Here is a 17,534-nt window from a genome sequence, read left to right as displayed (position 1 = left end):
GATAGATAACTGGCTGTGAGCAAGAAACTGAGCTACATCTTTGCATATGCCCACTAAAGACAGCAATGCCATGGTCCCAGTGCACACATCCCTACAGGACTGCAGCAGCCTAGGCCCATCACCTGGAGGAGACCCCAACAAAGAGTGTGCCCCAACCCATCCATATGGACACCAACAAAAGGCATGCCCCATCTCATTCACATAAATCGACCGTTTAAGCCCTGACAGCCCTGCCCTCAGTGAGGTCCTTTATGATTCATATTTGAACAGGAAAAACAGAGGAAGTTTTTCAACAGTCCTTCTGTATTTCTTCCCATGTTCCCTAACACAGCTTATCTTCATAAGAATGGCAAAAGGAGGCAGAGCAAAGAACTGGCATCTCTGAAATGAAATATTGATTTCTTCTGGGATTGAAGCAGCTAGGTGCATGCCTTGTTGGTAAAATGGTATATAGGTATAATCTGAAGGACATTGCTGAGATAAATTGCTCTTTGGTTCAGGCACTAACAAAACAGAGCACTGAACAACTTGGCACTACATCTGAAGTAAGACCATAAAACTAACCTTGGTCATTCCTCCAGATCTACTGTTGCTACATCAAGAAGACTAGACCAGGGATGGAGGAGCTCATAAATAATTTCTCATGGAAAGCACGTACACCAGCAAGACAAAATCTCTCTCTGAGAAAATGTGGAAAAGTGGTAGATTTAACCTACTTCAAAATGTCATTTTTTGAAGGAAAAAAAAAAACGCCAATCCACATCTCTTTCTTGATGCTTAAAGGACCTGTCTGTACCACAGCAGCATGTTAAGTACCAAGCCCTAGACCTGGCTTTGAGTAGCTGAAAGAATTTGCTGCATCAAACTCTGCCACTTCCCTCCAGTATAATCATATTGGGAATAGGTGGTCACCTGTGGATAAACATGACTGAACAAGAATTGTAAGACATTAATAAACTACATTGGTTAACTTTCTTCTGCTAAGGAAGTGCCAAGGACTATAGAAACTGTATTTATCTCAGGTTCATCTACATCTCACTGGATTTGTCCAGGGGAACATAACTAATCTAGAGAACTGAGGTCCTGCAGACAACGGTCAGAGCTCTAGCGTGAGACAGCCAGCAGCATTTCTCTGGAATATGGGCTTGTGTTATACTTTAACTGGCCCTTTGAATGAGTCATGGACACTGGAGAAGTAGAGGTAATTCTACAAAATATCCCTTCTCTGTTCACCACAACCACAAAAGTGAGAGCATATGGCGTTCTCTTATTCAGAACCAAGAAGCCTGGTGCTGTAGATGCAGCCTTGTGCTCCTGAGCAACAGTCTTTCAACCCAAGAGGTGCAAGACACACCCCTGGAGCAATAAGCAGATTCAGGGGCCTTACAGTAATTACAAAACATGCCAAGAATTAGCTATAGTGAGCCCATGATGCACTCCAGCTCCCCTCAGCAGACTCTCTGGAGTCCCACAGGAGACGCTTAATGCAGTTCCAGAGGAGAAGCTCCCTGGGTATTCACGACCACATCTGTCTCCAGGCTTAACATTTAACCTAGAGCTGGACAACTTACTTCTGCAGCCCACAGCTCTGGGCTTCAAACGACAAGACCTCTGCAATGGCCACCAGGGAGCTTGCCTTCCCGCCTGCTCCCCAGGTTTTTCCTCCCCCATCCAAGGAGCTGGCTGGCACTCAGCAAAGTATCAGACCCAACCCTGACTTGACTTAAGGACCTATTTGTGTCACCCCCAATGCCAGATCCAGCACAGACACACCAAAGTCCTGAGAGCATGCCATCTGCTCCCCATGCAAGGGGGCTCCCATGAAGAGGCATCACTGCAGCCAGTGCTCCACTCACACAGGGAGGTCGGCTGACCCCCCAGAAAGGCTCCTTTAATCTGCAAATTTGTTGTTAACTTCCCTGATGACCCCCACACCATGTGCTGCAGGAGGTGTTAAAACATGGCTAGATAACCAAGAGTTTCCTCAGGTGACAACTTTGTGGGACTGATTAAGAATGTCTGGCCCAGCCTAGCCACAGCTGGTGCTGCCCAACACCTTGTGACAGGATGAGCGAGACGTGAGCAGCACAAGCTAGAACAGAAGCTCATTTGGTTCACAGGCACCTTGGGAACTGAGCATGTTTTACAGTGTCACACAAGCACATAGGGAACAGATGACATAAATGGAGGTGAATTAAAACCCACATCTCATGAGGGAAATGGCTGTGCATGCAGCATCTGCTCAGCCTGCAGCTTCAAAGAAGCAGAAACCTTAAGTGCTACCATCTACAAAAGGTTCATCTTCACCTTTTGTTTGACTGTAAATCTCTGAAGCTCACCTTGTTAAGGAAAAGTGTGGAACAGCAGGAGTACTGTACCTATGCCATACCTCCCCCAGTATATTCCTCTCTGATGCATTACAAATCACCTCCAGGACAGATACATCTGCATTACAAAGCATGAATACTCCTTTCAATAACAGATGTGTCCACTACATGCCTGACAGCAGATGACAGAGTGCTTCATTTGCAGTCACCTTCTCCCACCATCAGCTGAGCCTGCTCGGGACAGCAATCCTAGGAGGTGTTTCCTAGGTGTGCCACAGGGAGCAAGAGCACCGAGCATACTATTTGGCAGGCACTTTTCTGTGTTTGTCTTTGCTCCGTTAATAAAATGTCCAGACAAAACCACGGAGTGAGAGGGGCTGGTATCAGCCTGGGAAAGGCACAGGGAGGTCAGTATATCTTCCCTCCCGCCAGAAGAACTGAAGGCTGAACTCCCTCCTCATTTGAAAGAACCCCTTCATACTTACTGACAGAGAATTAGACAATACAGACTCTTAGAGGAAAGCATGCTTAAATAACACCCCATCCTTTGCACAATGCATACAAATGCCTACTTTGGCTCTCTATATGCAATCATTTAGCATAATACTTTGCAGAGCACCAGAAGACTGTCTCCACAGGACTATTACCTCTGACTCCTGATAAAACCTCTCCTGAAGTATTTTCTTCCCATTGTGCCTTGCAGATGTTTCCCTTTTTAATTTGTCAGAGACAAGTAACTGCATCTCTGAAATTAACATTCTTCAATAACACTCTGTTTACTGCCAGATCTCCTTCCTCAGCTAATACTGGTTGTTTATCCATGTTTATCAGATGGGCAAACTGCAGCCCAGGCCCATGGTTTAGGTTAGTATCACAAATATGTTCAAATAAAAATCAACTTTATATTATTGAAAACTCTATAGCTATGAAAAGATGGGAAACATGAAGTCTTCTTACAACAAAAGGGGCTCTGGCACCAGGCTACGACAGAAGACTGGAGAGGATTTGAGAGCACTGATGGTACAAAGCCACTTCCCCACCCAGCTTCTGCCACAGAACCTGCAGCCAGAATGCACCTGATTGCATGCAGGTCACAAACCTCTGTCATTGCTGGGTTGCAGCTGCTAGGAAAAACACCCAGCATCTTCAGGGAACCCAATACCACAGGGCTGGGAAATTCCTCCTACCAGTTGCTGTCCATTTGTGCTATAGTCAGCAAAGACCCAGGAATCAATATTACTGCTTGTAGGAATTACAAGCATTAAGGATGTTAGATAGAAGGTGAACCTGTCCTTTCCTAGAGCTAAATGTCTCCTCATGGCACTTGAGCAGCCTAGCAGTAATCTGCCCTTGCTGGATGTACAATTACAGGGGCTCTGCCAGCACTATAAGCAGATGAGGAGAGCAGAACCAGCACCTCAGAGGACAGTACAGCAGCAGAGCACGTGGCAATGTGACCAAAGAAAGTCTGAGAAAAGGAGTGCCTTCTCCAGGGAGATGGCGCAGAAAGGTGCCAGTCTCCTCCCTTCCCCATGGGATACCATCAGACTGAAATAAAAGACACAGAGCACAGGTGTCCCATGTTCTTAAGGAAGGCAGAAATTTCAGGATTCCCCTAGGCTGGACACAGAGGCACTCTTGCCGAAATCTCCAGTCTTCACAGCCTTCACAGACCCCTACCTCTACAGAAAGTCCAGTTCTACTAAGACATGTATAATGAGGCATTTTGTCCTGCCAAGCTGCTTACCTGTAAGAAGGAACAAAATTACTTGTCCCTGTTTCCCTCAGTGAGCTGCGAACACAACTCTGATGCAGCCCTTTGACAAAGGCATCCTTGCTGCACCTGAAGCTGGCAAGTCTCTGTTAGAGACCTCACACTGTCTCCCTGGGTAAGTAAAGGCAGGTTTCCAACTCAGCAGGCCGTTAACCTTGTACCAGAGTTGCGCAGGCCAAGTAGAAAGTATAGAAGGGATTTTTCCTCCTAAAATTAAATAAACCTTATGTGAAAAATGCCATTTTGAGTGTCTTGAGCTGTCAATTGCAGGAGAAAGTGATATTGATTTCTACAGAAACTTTACTTGACTAACCTATTAAATGAAACTTATTTGACACCAGACGACTCCTGCAATTTAATTCCCGAGTGAAGTGATGTCTCCAAGGCTTTGTGATGTTTTTTATCTTGAATGATGAAAGGCATTTTCCTTACAGCCATTTGCTGATGGATCCCAGGGTCTTTGCAAATAAAGTCCTCTAAAGAATCAAGAACATGCTTTCACTGGCAAAGTGCAGCTATATAGATAACCCAGAACATACCAGCCCTTAGGAGCAAAGCTAAAGGTGCAAAGAGCCTGAGAAGAACCACCAGACTCTGCAGCCTCCACCTGAACAAAGGCACTGAGCAAAGCCCTAGGATCCAGGAGCTCAGTGGTCACAGGTGCTACAGTCCTGCTCCAGCCAATGCCTGTACCAGAGCAGCCCAGCTAAGTGCTGGGGTATGCTCAGACCTCAAAACCTCCTCCCCTTCCTCCTGCACATTCCTCTCCCCAAGTGCCTCAAGGCCAAGCTAGAGCTGCAGAGACATTTGCTTTTCTGTCCAGCCCCCTCTGCATTGCGTCTTGAAGACTTGTTAGTTGGCTGTGAACATGCTTGTCGTGCTTCAGAGACCACTTGCTTCTGCTCAGCAAAGCTTTTCCACAGTTTGTTCTTTTAAAAGAAGCCAATTTATTTTTTATTTGAAATTTACAAGAAACAATTAAATAGCAAAACTGTCAGATTCTATCTCTTTCATCAAAATGGCTTAGTCATGTCTGGAGTGTCAGCACTAACAACCCCAGTTCTTTGGTGCTCGTAGCCCTAAGAGCTCATGCTGCAGCACCAGACCAGCTGTGCAGAGCCCTGTGAGGGCTGCTTGTGCTGGGAGATGAGTCCCAGTGGTCCTTCTCAATCAGACGCCCCTCCCAAGGGCCCTGCATGGGCAGAGACACACAGTTACCTATTCACCTTAATCCCTCTGTTCCCAAAGAAACAAGAGCTAAGAGTGCCTCAAGTTTCAGGAAGACTTTTCCAGCTGTGTACTGCAGGAGAGGGACATAGAGCACTGTGCCTGCGTATAGGAAGAGCCTTCTATGGTGCTCTGAACAATGTGTAGGTCAGGCAAAGCCACAACTTGGTTGTAAATGTGCTCATGGGAGTTCCACGAAGTTCTGGAGCTCAGCAAAGACTCAACCTCAAGCAAGACTAAGGACAGGGGCAGAAGCAATGCCAAATGGTTCTGCGTTAGGTGGCAAAGTCTCTCACTAGGATGCCTCAGACCACAGCACTGGATGCTGAGCAGACCTGGGCAGGTATAGTTCCCATCAACAAACAAACAACATTTAAAACGAGAGCCACACTCTGAGCAAGAAGCTGACTGAGGAGCAGCTCCCTCCCAGGCACTCTCAGCAAAAATCCCAGGGCATGGACAGCAGTCACAGTGCACTGAGGTTAGCCAGGACCATCAGTGCAGCACTGTGGCCACAAGAACATGCAGTTATATCCTCCCTGCTGCTGTCCCATCTCTGGCCTGTTTAAGAGAGAGTAGAGCCCAGACACCAAATGCCTCCTCCTGCAGCCATCCATCCAAACTGCTTCAATAAAACTACTTTGTACATTTCCCCTAATTTTAGTTCAGTCACAGCAGATCAACCCACAGGATTTGAATGTAATTTTCTCATTGAGTTATACTAAATCCTTCAGAGAGGGAGCCAGAACTATGTAGAATCCATAAAAATAAGAGTAACATTTCTATTCTGCATTTTAACATTTTATTATTATTTAACCTTTTTTACTTCCAAATCATTAACTAATTTTACATTCTATTTTCAGATCTGGCCCATAAGCTACAGGAAACATGAGATCACTGTTTCTTTCATACATACATGAGCTAAAATATAATGGGCCACCCAGTGGTCATTGCTTCTCAGAACAAGGCCCAGAGAAATCAATTCACTCAAGACACACTACAGTCTGCTTGTTCAAAGAGGACACATAGATTCCACTGCGATGCACCTAGCTCAGCTCAGAGTGTTTCACTGACAGTGCCCAGCCAAAGCAGCTTCACCCCAGCAGAACTTCTCTGCTATCAGGGTCATCTCCATCAAATTTAAACACAACAGCTGGGAATCTGGGACCTAAGAACTTGGACAGTAAACACTACAGCCCAAAAAAAATCAGAGGAGTATGTTTAAAACAGATAAGCTCTCAGCTAAGCTGCACAGGGCACCACTGCTCGTCAGCAGCAGTGGAGGCTAGTTGGAACTGCTTTCTTGCATAGCATCACGAGCTCTCATTCCAGGGACAGAAACCAGGCTTGATGGATGCAGAGTTAAATTAATGATGACCCTTTCCATGTTAGCTGCCTGAGCGCTGGCAAGTAACTGCCACACTCACCATTCTCACACCTGGCCTATCTGCTGGGAACCTGCAGGGCATGTCCTGACCTCAGTCCAGCCAGACCCAGGGCCACTGTCTCAGCCCACTGCACCAATCCAGCTAGGTGCTGTGCTCCCAAGACAACCCACAGGAGTTATTCTAAGATCAGCCTAACCTTCTGGAGGGAGGACCTGGAAAGCTCATTAAAGCCTCAGATGGAACAGCAAAGGGGAACTAGAGCTCACCTGTCCCGCTGGCAGCGTGTGGCAGCCCATGATCCTGTCAGTTCAGCTCTGATGGGACCAGAATCTACACAGCTCTGAAGAAGAAAGAAGTTTTCCTGGCTGAGCACAGGGCATGTCCTCTCACAGAGAGGAGCAACTGGAGTAATCACCTTGTCAGTTCAAAGCAGCAGCTCCTACCAGAGACCAGCAATTTGCCACTGAAGCCAATTCCTGACAAAGGTGTTGGGGTGCTGCTGGAGCTTGTTACACTCAACATACAGCTGATGGGCTGCCACACGGATCTCTCACAGCTGTGTACTGATACATGATGGAGTATACCCTTAAAGACAAGTTTCCATCATTTAGTATGTTTGTTTTCTCTTCCTGCTGCCTTTCCAAATGCCAAGTCTTCTTTAAAAAGAAAGCACACAAAGCAGCATTTAATTTTTAAAATTTAAAATTAAAGTAGTTTAAAATTAAACAACTTTTCTTTCTGAAATTTCAGCAAAGCTGAAACTTGACTTGAAAATTACCATCAGCTGCATTTACTCTACAAGTAATTAATTTGCTCCATCCAAGTGCTACCTTGGGAAAGAGAACAAGTCACAAACATATTCACCTGTCATTAAAAAAAGACAGACAAAGTAAATAATTCAAGAGGTTTAAAAATAAATCCACACATTCACAGAAGCAGACTTCCAAGCTTCTTTTCATCTCCTCTCTGCAGCACCCTGCTGTAATAGAACAGTGACACAAATATAAAGGGAGAGAAAACAGAACAAGTCCTGGGCTCGACTCACTTGCAAACCAAAGGAGTCTCTTTGTGGGGACAGAGCCCTGTGGAATACACACAAAGGCTCCTGGATTTGCAGTTGGCCCAAAGGAACCAGACCCTTGATATTCTGGAAAAAAAATGCAGGTTTTCAAAGCAAATCAGGCTCTTTTTACTGGATGGGGGAGGGAATCTGCAGTGCCTCCTCAGAGCTCTGTAAAAGCGGATATACAGCTGTGCTGTCTAACAGGAACCACATCAGCTTTGCTGCTGCATTTATGATGCAGCATTCAATACTATTTTGGTTCCAGCTGGTACTTTCAAGCCCTACATTTATTCCCAGCAACCTTACTAGAATGAAATAGTACTGCAGGTGCAGCAATGAGGCAGCTGGCTGCCCCTGCTCTTCCCAAGGTTCTGTGTACTTCTGAAGAATGCCAAGACAGGGTCCCTGGCTTCACTGCCATAGACCTTTGTCCCAGGTTGAGTCTGGGACTGTCCAGGGCTGGGCACTCGCAGACCTCACCACAGTCCTGTAGCCAGGAAGACACTGCTCAAGGACTTGCTCCCAGTCACTGCCCCTTCAGCAGTTAAAAGGCATTTCACAAATGACGGGCTTGGAGATAATCACTAGAAAGTATGAAAAATCTTTCTTGACTCCACTATGCCCAGGATATTCTGAACCAAGACACTAAGGCTACACAGGATTGATGCTCCTTCCATCTACCAGGGTGTGCCCGACTATTCTACACAGAATTGGGTAACGTAATTTCTAATACTGGGTAATAATGATCCATGACTTTTAGTATCTTCAAACTCTGTAGATTTTTATTTCAAAAAAAAAGTGTTTGAAATTATTCTTTGCTAATAGCTAGCTAAATGTCTTTAAAGCTAAACATCTTTCCAGGGGTGGGTCAAGTAGCTCAGATCAGTCACCATTTCCTGGGGTAGAGGAGTCACGGTTCACACAGACTTGGAGTCGTCCCCAGTTCAGCACTCACAGACTGAGGCACAGAACTCTGCAGAGAGAGAGTCCCAGCAAAGAGCTGCCTTTAAAGTAGCCAGAAATCAGGTGGTATTTTGCATGTATCATTCCCTGTGCTCATCCTTTATTTTCTCCCTTCTGACCTCTATCACACTGTCCTCCCCTTACAGGTCAAATCTGATTTAGTTTTGAGAAATCTTTTCTTTTTTTCTCTTTCATAGGAACAGCAACAAGAGTGGGAAGATCTTTGGCATCTAAGCCAGAATTGCCTGCAATGCCTTCTTGCTGAAGAGGCTTCCTGTCACGTGAACTTAAATATATCTACCTCACACAACAAAAAAAGTGAAGCCACCTTCCAGGAAAAATCAAGAAGCAGCAATTTCTGGGAGATCCATCCAGAGCAATGATAGCATATTATTCTTTAATGAAGTTTCTGTGCCCAGAACAACATCCCACTGTGACTGAGACAGTGTCAGATACTTCCACACCACAAAAGGGCTGTATGGATGTTATTATACACTGCCCAAAGATTTTGTGCTGAACCCCGTAGTTGGGCAACTCTGTAGCAGGAGGCTCTCACTCCTCATCAACCACATGGGCGTGTGGCTTCCTGAAAAGACTGCATTTTATCCCTCACTACATGAAGAGCTCCTGTTTTCTCTTAGTTCAGTGTACACATATCCATATTGAACAGCACTTTGCTCAAATGCTGCCTGCTTTCCCAGTCTTTCAAAAAATCCTTCCAGCATGCGCTGGCAAGAGACAGTGTCCCAGCAGGCCTGCAGCACCAAACACTTGGACTTTATGATGCAGGCCAGATGGAGCAGACAGCCAGCATTCAGACTGATGAAAAAGGGATTCTGTAAGCACCTCCTGCTGGGACTGCATGGGACACCAGCATTCTTTGGGCCCATGAAAATTGGATCACAGCTGGCTGTGGCAGAGAGGAAAAAATTCTCTTATGAATGTAGTTCCCTGAAAGTGTTCTTCCTTGCAGAAGGATACAAAGAAACCAGGCAGCTGTGGGAGCTCCTCTTGGGGTGTGCAGCAGGACCAGGATGGTTCAGGTTATGCTGCTTTGTGACTTGTCATGACAGCTGAATGCTGGGGATCTCCCAGGAGCTGGCTGAGCCAAGACTGAAGAGTTGGTAAAAGGATGTGCTCCAGATCTAGCACAGAGGCAAGATGGATGTGGATCTGGAAACCTGGCACAGAGCACTGTGGTCATCTGCTAGGGGTGAGGGAAGAGGAGCCCTGTATCAGCACAGCTTCTGTCAGAACTGCTATCAGTCTGCCTCAGTAACCATCACTCCTCTGCTTGGGAGGAGGGAGAAGAACTCCTCTTTGATATAATTTAATTTGTTCTCCTTTGCAATCCCAGCAATAGGATGAAAGCAGATAATGCACAATTTGTTTTAATTCAGCTTTATCTTGTCAGTTCTAGCTATAACACTGCAGCAAACATCATTCTGAAGAATAAAGATGTGATGCAGCAGGGTCAGATTCTGCAATACCTGTTGATTACATCACAAGTCATCACTATAAATATTTGAAGGAGAGAAGAACTCTTGATCTAAACATGTTCATGTAACAAAATGTGCAATTGAGAGTGAGTGAGAGATGGTTCTAACAGGACAGAGATGCTAGAAAGCAAAGCATTTAAGATGCTTACCTTTCAACCCAAATAACATCCATCAAATGGAGCATTGTGAAACTCACACTGTGAGAAGAGAAATACAAAAGGCTCAGTGTGCAGGAGCCTCAGAAGCACATGAAGGAAGTATGCTATGAAGGAAGCACTGTGTTTCTAATCACTACAGAAGAACTAAAGCACTTTCTACAGCTCTTTTTTTGGCCAAGAACTGCTGTGAAAATGAGGAAGCCTAGAATTTCTGTGTGTATCTGTACTGGGTGGAGGACAGTGCTGACAGCCATCACAGACAGAACACCAGTGCATCACAGCATACCCTGTTTGTTGTTCCAGGTTTGTCATTGTGCCAACACTTCTCACTGTGCAGGAAGCAGAGAACAGGGATGTCTGGCAATCCCTGGCCTGTCTGCCCTTGGAAAAACCCTGGGCTCTTGTTCTTCTCCAGAATAAAGTCAAATTCTGGGAAAAGGCAATGCGTGCAGTCAGCACTGCCATTTAGCGGCTGCGGGTTCTCACCAGGTCTGCAGGAGTGATGCACACGGCCAGTGGCTGCCCTCCCAGAGCCAGCAGCTGTGGCCTCAAACCCTGTTCCTCTCCTTGTCCATAGGAAGCAACCCTGATTCATTCAGTTAGTTTTTATTGGTCCTCTTTTTGTTATTTTTATGATAAATTGTGATAATTGTGAGGCGATTTTTCCCTGTTTAAACTTGAAGAGATATTGTTCAAGGACTTGTTGAGATGCTTCTCTCTCTGACAGCTTTATTGGATAATAGCCACAGAGTATAAGTGTGCAGACAGTCAGACCTTTTATACTATGTGTGTTCCCATAAAAATGATTGGGTTTAAAGCATTATTCTAGCATTGTTGTGATTGTACCACAGCACCAAGCAGCCTAAAAGGCAGATGTGAACTGAAGGCAATTAGTAAGTGTGCCCTGATCCTCCCTGTCCTCCATGCCCAGCAGGGACAAGCCAGACTGGTATCTGCCTGTGAAAGCAGACAGCATGGAGAAGGAAAGAACAGCTCTACTGAAGTTCAATCAACAAATTATAGGCAGACATCCCAGCTTTCATGGGGAACAGCCGTATAATCTTTCTCTGCCATCCTAAACCAAGCTAGAGCTAAGGAGCCAAACATGGCTCTTCTGTCACTCAAAGCACATTCTGCCCCATGACAATGTTCCTGACACAAGCTGTGGAAATGCCCAGGCAGACAGTGCTGGGGCTGCCCTTCAGTATGACATAGCCAGAGCTCATGGCCATCTGGGGCCTCTGGTAGCCCACCCCTGCCCCCAGATATCCTAAAACTGTGTCTGAGGAGCCCATATGCTGCTGCTAAGAGCACCTATTCACGCAGACAGCAAGCTCTGTTTATGGCACAAGATGGTCACTGAGGGCTCTTCTATTTATCAGAATGTTTTAAAAGACTTCACTGTGTGCAGCTTGGAGGGGTTTTGATCCAAATGTTTGTAAAACAAAGGACAGTCCCTCTTAAAAGCAAAACTGAAGGTCTAATTGATGGTACTAGCATCCCTGCTATTCTAATTCCAAAGGAGAAACTGTGTTTTTGTTAATTCATTAACCAGTGACATTAACTACTATTAGTTAGTTCTCACACATCAATTCAGATGATTTATATATTTGATTGCTTTTTATTTTGTCAGCAGTTTCAGAACTCCATCTAATCAGAAGTGAAAAAGTTTAAATGTTGTGCCAGGTATGGATGGCCCATGTAGGCACGGGTAAGGGAAGATAATGAGGAATAGTCATTGATGATTGCAAAAATGAAGAACAGATGTTCCACATATTAAGGATCTGTTACATTAAGTGTCATTCCAGTGACTTGTGGGAGTGGCACACTCAAATTATTAAGATTAGCTGTTCCAGCAAGGTCACTTTTGCTTTAATGTAATTAGTTATGCCAGTATTGATAAAGAACAAAAAAAGAATACAACCTGGCAATGAAGCATCATTACCTCATCACAACACTACCCCCTTGAGTTCAGGCTTCCTCAAAATCCCAGAAGAGTCCAGTTCATACATAACACAAGATTTTGTTCCTTCCTTTTCTGTGGTGGACAAAAGGGGATGTGTCTGTTGAACCCAAGATGCAAATAAGAAACCACAGGGTTTCAGAGGAAAGTTGACCGTAACTTTTCCTGGGGCTGCACCACACTGGATTTTGGTCCAGTAACTAAAAAATAAAATGTTATCAGATTTTACACTAGTTTCCTGGACCTGACCTGATACACGTGTCATGATAAAGGGCCTTGTGTTCCTGGGAGCTGTTGAAAGGACACTGACATTTTTTTCTATGTACATATTTTTAAGGCTCTACCAGGAGCCTGCTGATGAGTCTGCAAGCCATGCCAACTGCCTGTGCTCCAGGTGCACATTGTTGTTGATGTCACCAGGTCACCCTAGGAAATATGGATGCAAAGTCTCGACATCCACAGATGGTGCAGCCACAGCTCCTAAGCGCAGCAGCAGCAGCCTCCACTGGGACTCTCTTTGCTCCTCAGCCTCTGCCTTGTTGTGGCACCTCAGGCAGCAGAGAGTGAGGAGTCTCTGCCCATCCTGCTCTGCTCTGTACAGGGCTCATGGCCTCTGGGCCAGAGCCTTCTGGCCACAGTGGGAAGAGTCAGCTGCGTACCACAGCAGGTCAAGGGGCCAACACTACCTCACTGGGGGCAAGAACCCACGGGAAGCCCCTGGTGGAGCAGAATGGAGCAACTGTGAAGGCATGAGGCCACCGAGGAGTGAGCCCCCATGCCCAGGTCCACCACCCACCAGTGACCTGCTGCTGCTGGCCCCACCCCCAGCCCTTGGCAGGCATCTGCTGCTGCCAGCCCTGGGCTGGCCAAGCTCCTGGGCTATGCAAGCCCCGAGGCCCTGCCCCACAGCAGCAGGGAGGCACAGCAGTGGCAGAGCCCTGCACTCAGCAGGTGGGCAATGCCAGCCCCTGTCTGTCTCGAGAGCCCACCATCAGCTGTCCCCACCACTCCACCGAGAACTCTACACCTCCCTTCCCTCCTGCTTAAGAAGTGCAACATAATGGAGGGAAAAAATGAGACTTCTGAGTGCATGCAAATGGCTCCTGAAATCAGCAGGAAACCCACTCAGAAGCTTACAACGCATCCAAGTAGTCTAACAATACGTGTTCAAACAAACATATTTCTAGAAGCCCAGTTCCCACCTCACCCTCTTTCCTCCAGTGTGTCAAACCTCCACCATAGTTTCCCACCTGTTCACAGTTCACAGAGACTGATCCATGCTCATCCTAGTGACAAAGCTAGTTTCAGTTTGAAAGCAAGAAATCAAAGTTCAATTATTCTGTCCTTCAGAGCTTTATGCTACTTTTTACAAAAATTTTACTAGATATGAAGAATGATCATTGGCTGACCCAAAAAGGAAATAATTGACCGACAGTTGAAAGAAAACACTTTTAAGGACAACACTATGTGTCACTCCAGTATTTTTCACTCTGAAGACAAAACCCATTTTATCAACACCCTGAAATTATTTTGTCAAGAAAATTCATTTTGCAGCATTACCTTCATCTGTCAAGCTGACAGAACATTCTCTAGAGTGTTTTAAAACCATTTTGCTAACATGATTAATTTCTGTAAATTTAAATTTTGTCTTTTAATTGTATGTGTGTGAAAGTATTGTAGTACAGACACAGGATGGTATGAACAGCAGCACCGTGAGTTCAGGCACAAGCAAGACACCATGGGTGCAGAATAGTTTACGCAGATTACACCAGTCCAGCACAAGCTGGGAAGAGGAGATGAAACAAGTGACCGGCTACACATAGGCAAGAATCCTGATTGAGTGAATCATGCTTTTACAAGTAACTTCATCTCACTGAAAACATTTAAAGGAGCTTTATGTAAATGACTGAAAGGCACTTAGAGCACTCTGTGTGTGCATACATAAAAAAAAGCACTATCACCCAACATCAAGTACAACCTTTGAGGTGGTTCTATTACCCCATGACATGGACAACACAGAAGATGGACCAGTTCCCAGGCAACAACAAACATGCACAGCTAACTCAGAATGTTGTTTTATACACCTGATACATCAATGCTGGTAGCAATCAAGTGCTGTGGTTCTATGCCATATGGGAGATTTTCAACATTTTTCAAAATGCCCTCCATAACTCAGACACTGAATTCTAATATATTTTCTACATTTCCTCTCAGAATCTCTTGACTGCCTTTCTACTTGAATTTAGATTTTTAGTGGGTATGTAAATGGATAATTTTCCTTGTGCCCATTTTGGTTTTTGATAAAATGATCCACACAGAGGTCAAATAACTTTCCCAATGCCATGCATTCAATCAGCACCAGGAATCAAACCTAAGCTCCCTGCCCTGAAGCACACACCCCTCGGCAACAATCCCAGGGAAATCTACTCCCAGAATTACATCTGCATGTGCCAGGATGAACAATGAATGAGCTAAAACCTGATCCGTCCTCTCTTTGTCCCATCTGTGCTGGGCTTTTGTAACCACCACCACCACTCTGCCCCTCTCCATTGCCATATTCTCGCTCCTCTCCCACTGCTGCCTTCTTACCAGCTCCTGATGAAGTCTATGACTTACATAGACTTCCTCCTTCTAGGCCCCTTTTTGACACTGAATCATTAATTCATTGATCTGGTTTTCATACTTCTAAATAGAAACAGACATGACTGGTGGGGTGATCAATACTCTGTTCTCCCATTCCACTCAATTCCCATCATTTTAGAATCTTCTCTGCTTTTAATGTTAGGGTTTTTTAATAGGAATTAGTTTGTGAAGAATGTGACACTTCATTACGGCAGCCCCACACTAATAGATTTAATAATTCATATCTGCATTGGTCACTCTTAACCGATACTGTACATTCCAGGGCTGCTCCATGACTCTGAATTCTTGTGAGCCAGGAACAGCTTTGACTTTCCCCAGTGATCTCCTGTTGCATTACCAACACAGGAGATAGTGACCCTATCTGTCAAGACTCCAACTATGTCCTCGAAAATCTATCAACTATGTCCTGGAAGATCTCCTTAAACTGATCTTGAGAACATTACAAAACAGACTGTACAGGAAACAATGAGATGACAGGCTGGAATGAACTTCACAGTCCCTGCCTTTCAGGTAAAACCTCATGCCTGTAAAACAGAAGCATCTTTTCCTGACATGCAGCCTAAATCTTGCATAGATTCTCAGCACAACAGCTCCCAGTACTACTCCTTGTGACTGTAGTGAGCTCTGTTTTACCCTTGAACTCTGTGATTTCTCTTGAAACTAACTGTCCTTTCCATTACCATCATATGCCTTGGGGCAAGGCTTCTAGCAAAAAAATTTTTATTATTGAAAACATGGAGTTTCACAAAATTGAGTTCAAGCAGCCCAGACAACAAAGTCGGATGACATGTTTGCTGCAAATTCCAAAGAGAGAAAATTACCACTTTTACGGTAACAGGAACACCTGAATGAGACATTAATAGTCCCTTTAATCATAATTACAGAAGTTGTCCTTCTCTTTTCCTGAAATGAATGAACACATTGGTAGTTGGACCTCAAACGCTCCCCAGCTGAATTACAGTTGCTCTAGACTTGACTTCAAATCAGACTGATGAAAGCCTGCATTTCCTTTTGCTGTTGCTGTAGTAAAAGCATAATAATCAGCAATGCTCCTTTTGGCACAGGAATTCGCTCTGCAAAACAGGTTTTAAACCATCCCAGGTTCAGCTCATCCAAGGAAAAAACTATGTAAGACAAGCCAGATGGCCCTTCCCCACAACTCTCACTTGGTCCTGAGGGATATATATAGTAACATAAGAGGTCTTTCTCAGCTTTTACTTTGGTTGCTTTGGAAGGGGAATATTTTTACCCTGAGTCATGAAGAATCTACTCCTATCTAGAAGTATAATGGCAGAATTGTTTCTGTCCAACATGGGGGCAGTTTCTGGCATTTTCTCACAGAAGTCACCCTCACAGTTCCTCCACTGCCAAAACCTTGCCATGTAACCCCAACGCAGATACCTACAGGATGACGCAGTCCACTCCATCTATTTCTCTGCTCCTCCTGGCTCCTGACCCTTCTGCAGCAGGTCATGGAGAAGAACATGGGACCCACCAGGTAAGCAAAGGGTCTGAGAAGTGATCACACTAGATAAGTGCCTTTAACTTATACACACACCTTGGGCACTAGCTCCCTTGTCATCTAACTCCAGCAAGAACACGTTAATGAAACCCTTCTGATTGTTGATTCATTTTATTGTTAAAGCTTGTGGAATTTGTGCTGTTATTATTCATTGTTATTAATGTTCACAGCTCAGCCTCTCTCTTTCCAATACGCTCCACAGAGGAAATCGAAGGCTGAAGCCAAATTGTTGCAGTAAATGAGTGATGGAGATGCTGGAGGACAGGACAGAGCCCGTTGCTGTGTGACCGAGGCTGATTTTGGGGACTACATTAATCTTCAAGCTCAGAGACTGCAAAATGAGTGGCTGTTTCAAGTGGGTTCTCTTGGTGTGTGCCCTGCTTGCTTAGTCAAGTCATCAGGGAGCATCACCATAACAAAACTGTGCACAGAACTAGTGACCCAGCCCAGATTCTGATCTATGTGCAGAAACAGGTCTAGACAGTTTCAACACATTGACCCAGACAGATGCTACAGGCCTCACACAAAGCCTTGCAGAAAACAGACCTCCATATGATGGCATGTACTGAGGAAAAGCAGAGCTGGATAAGATCTGGAAGTTCTTTCCACTCCTGTGCTACTGCTTATTCCTCACCTAAGGCCTAGGACAACACCAGCAGGAGACAGCTGGTGGTATCCCAGACCTCAGGAGTGCAACACTCTGATGTGCTGTGTTGTAGCAAACAGCATGTTGCTTGCTTTAGCACACTCCCCCTCCTCCCCGTCTCCAAGCCTCCTTCACCTTTTCACAGCCTCTTTGCTACACAAATGTTTGCCCATTCTTGCACCACATACAAACCCCCTAGGCTGGGATGGTCATTCTCCTGCCTGTCTGGTAGTTGGAATGCTTCTAAATCCTCAGTAGCATTCTTATACCAGCTCTCCAGAACAATGTATTTGTTCATGCTATATCTTTGGCATCTTCAGAGCCATCACATACCATACTCAACCCATTATTCATCTCAGAG

At 45.1% G+C, this 17,534-nt stretch overlaps 1 long non-coding RNA gene across 2 annotated transcripts in view; it reads right to left on the bottom strand.

The window, feature by feature from the left end:
• Nucleotides 1–17,534, bottom strand: part of LOC146430524 (uncharacterized) — a 133,563-nt gene that overhangs the window by 89,245 nt on the left and 26,784 nt on the right. The window lies entirely within an intron of this gene.

The sequence above is a fragment of the Lichenostomus cassidix genome, chromosome 14, assembly GCF_008360975.1.
Source record: "Lichenostomus cassidix isolate B80296 chromosome 14, HeHo_3.0, whole genome shotgun sequence".
Lineage (NCBI taxonomy): Eukaryota > Metazoa > Chordata > Aves > Passeriformes > Meliphagidae > Lichenostomus > Lichenostomus cassidix.
The sequence above is the reverse complement of the archived record's forward strand: the minus strand, read 5'-3'. Positions and strand labels throughout refer to the sequence as shown.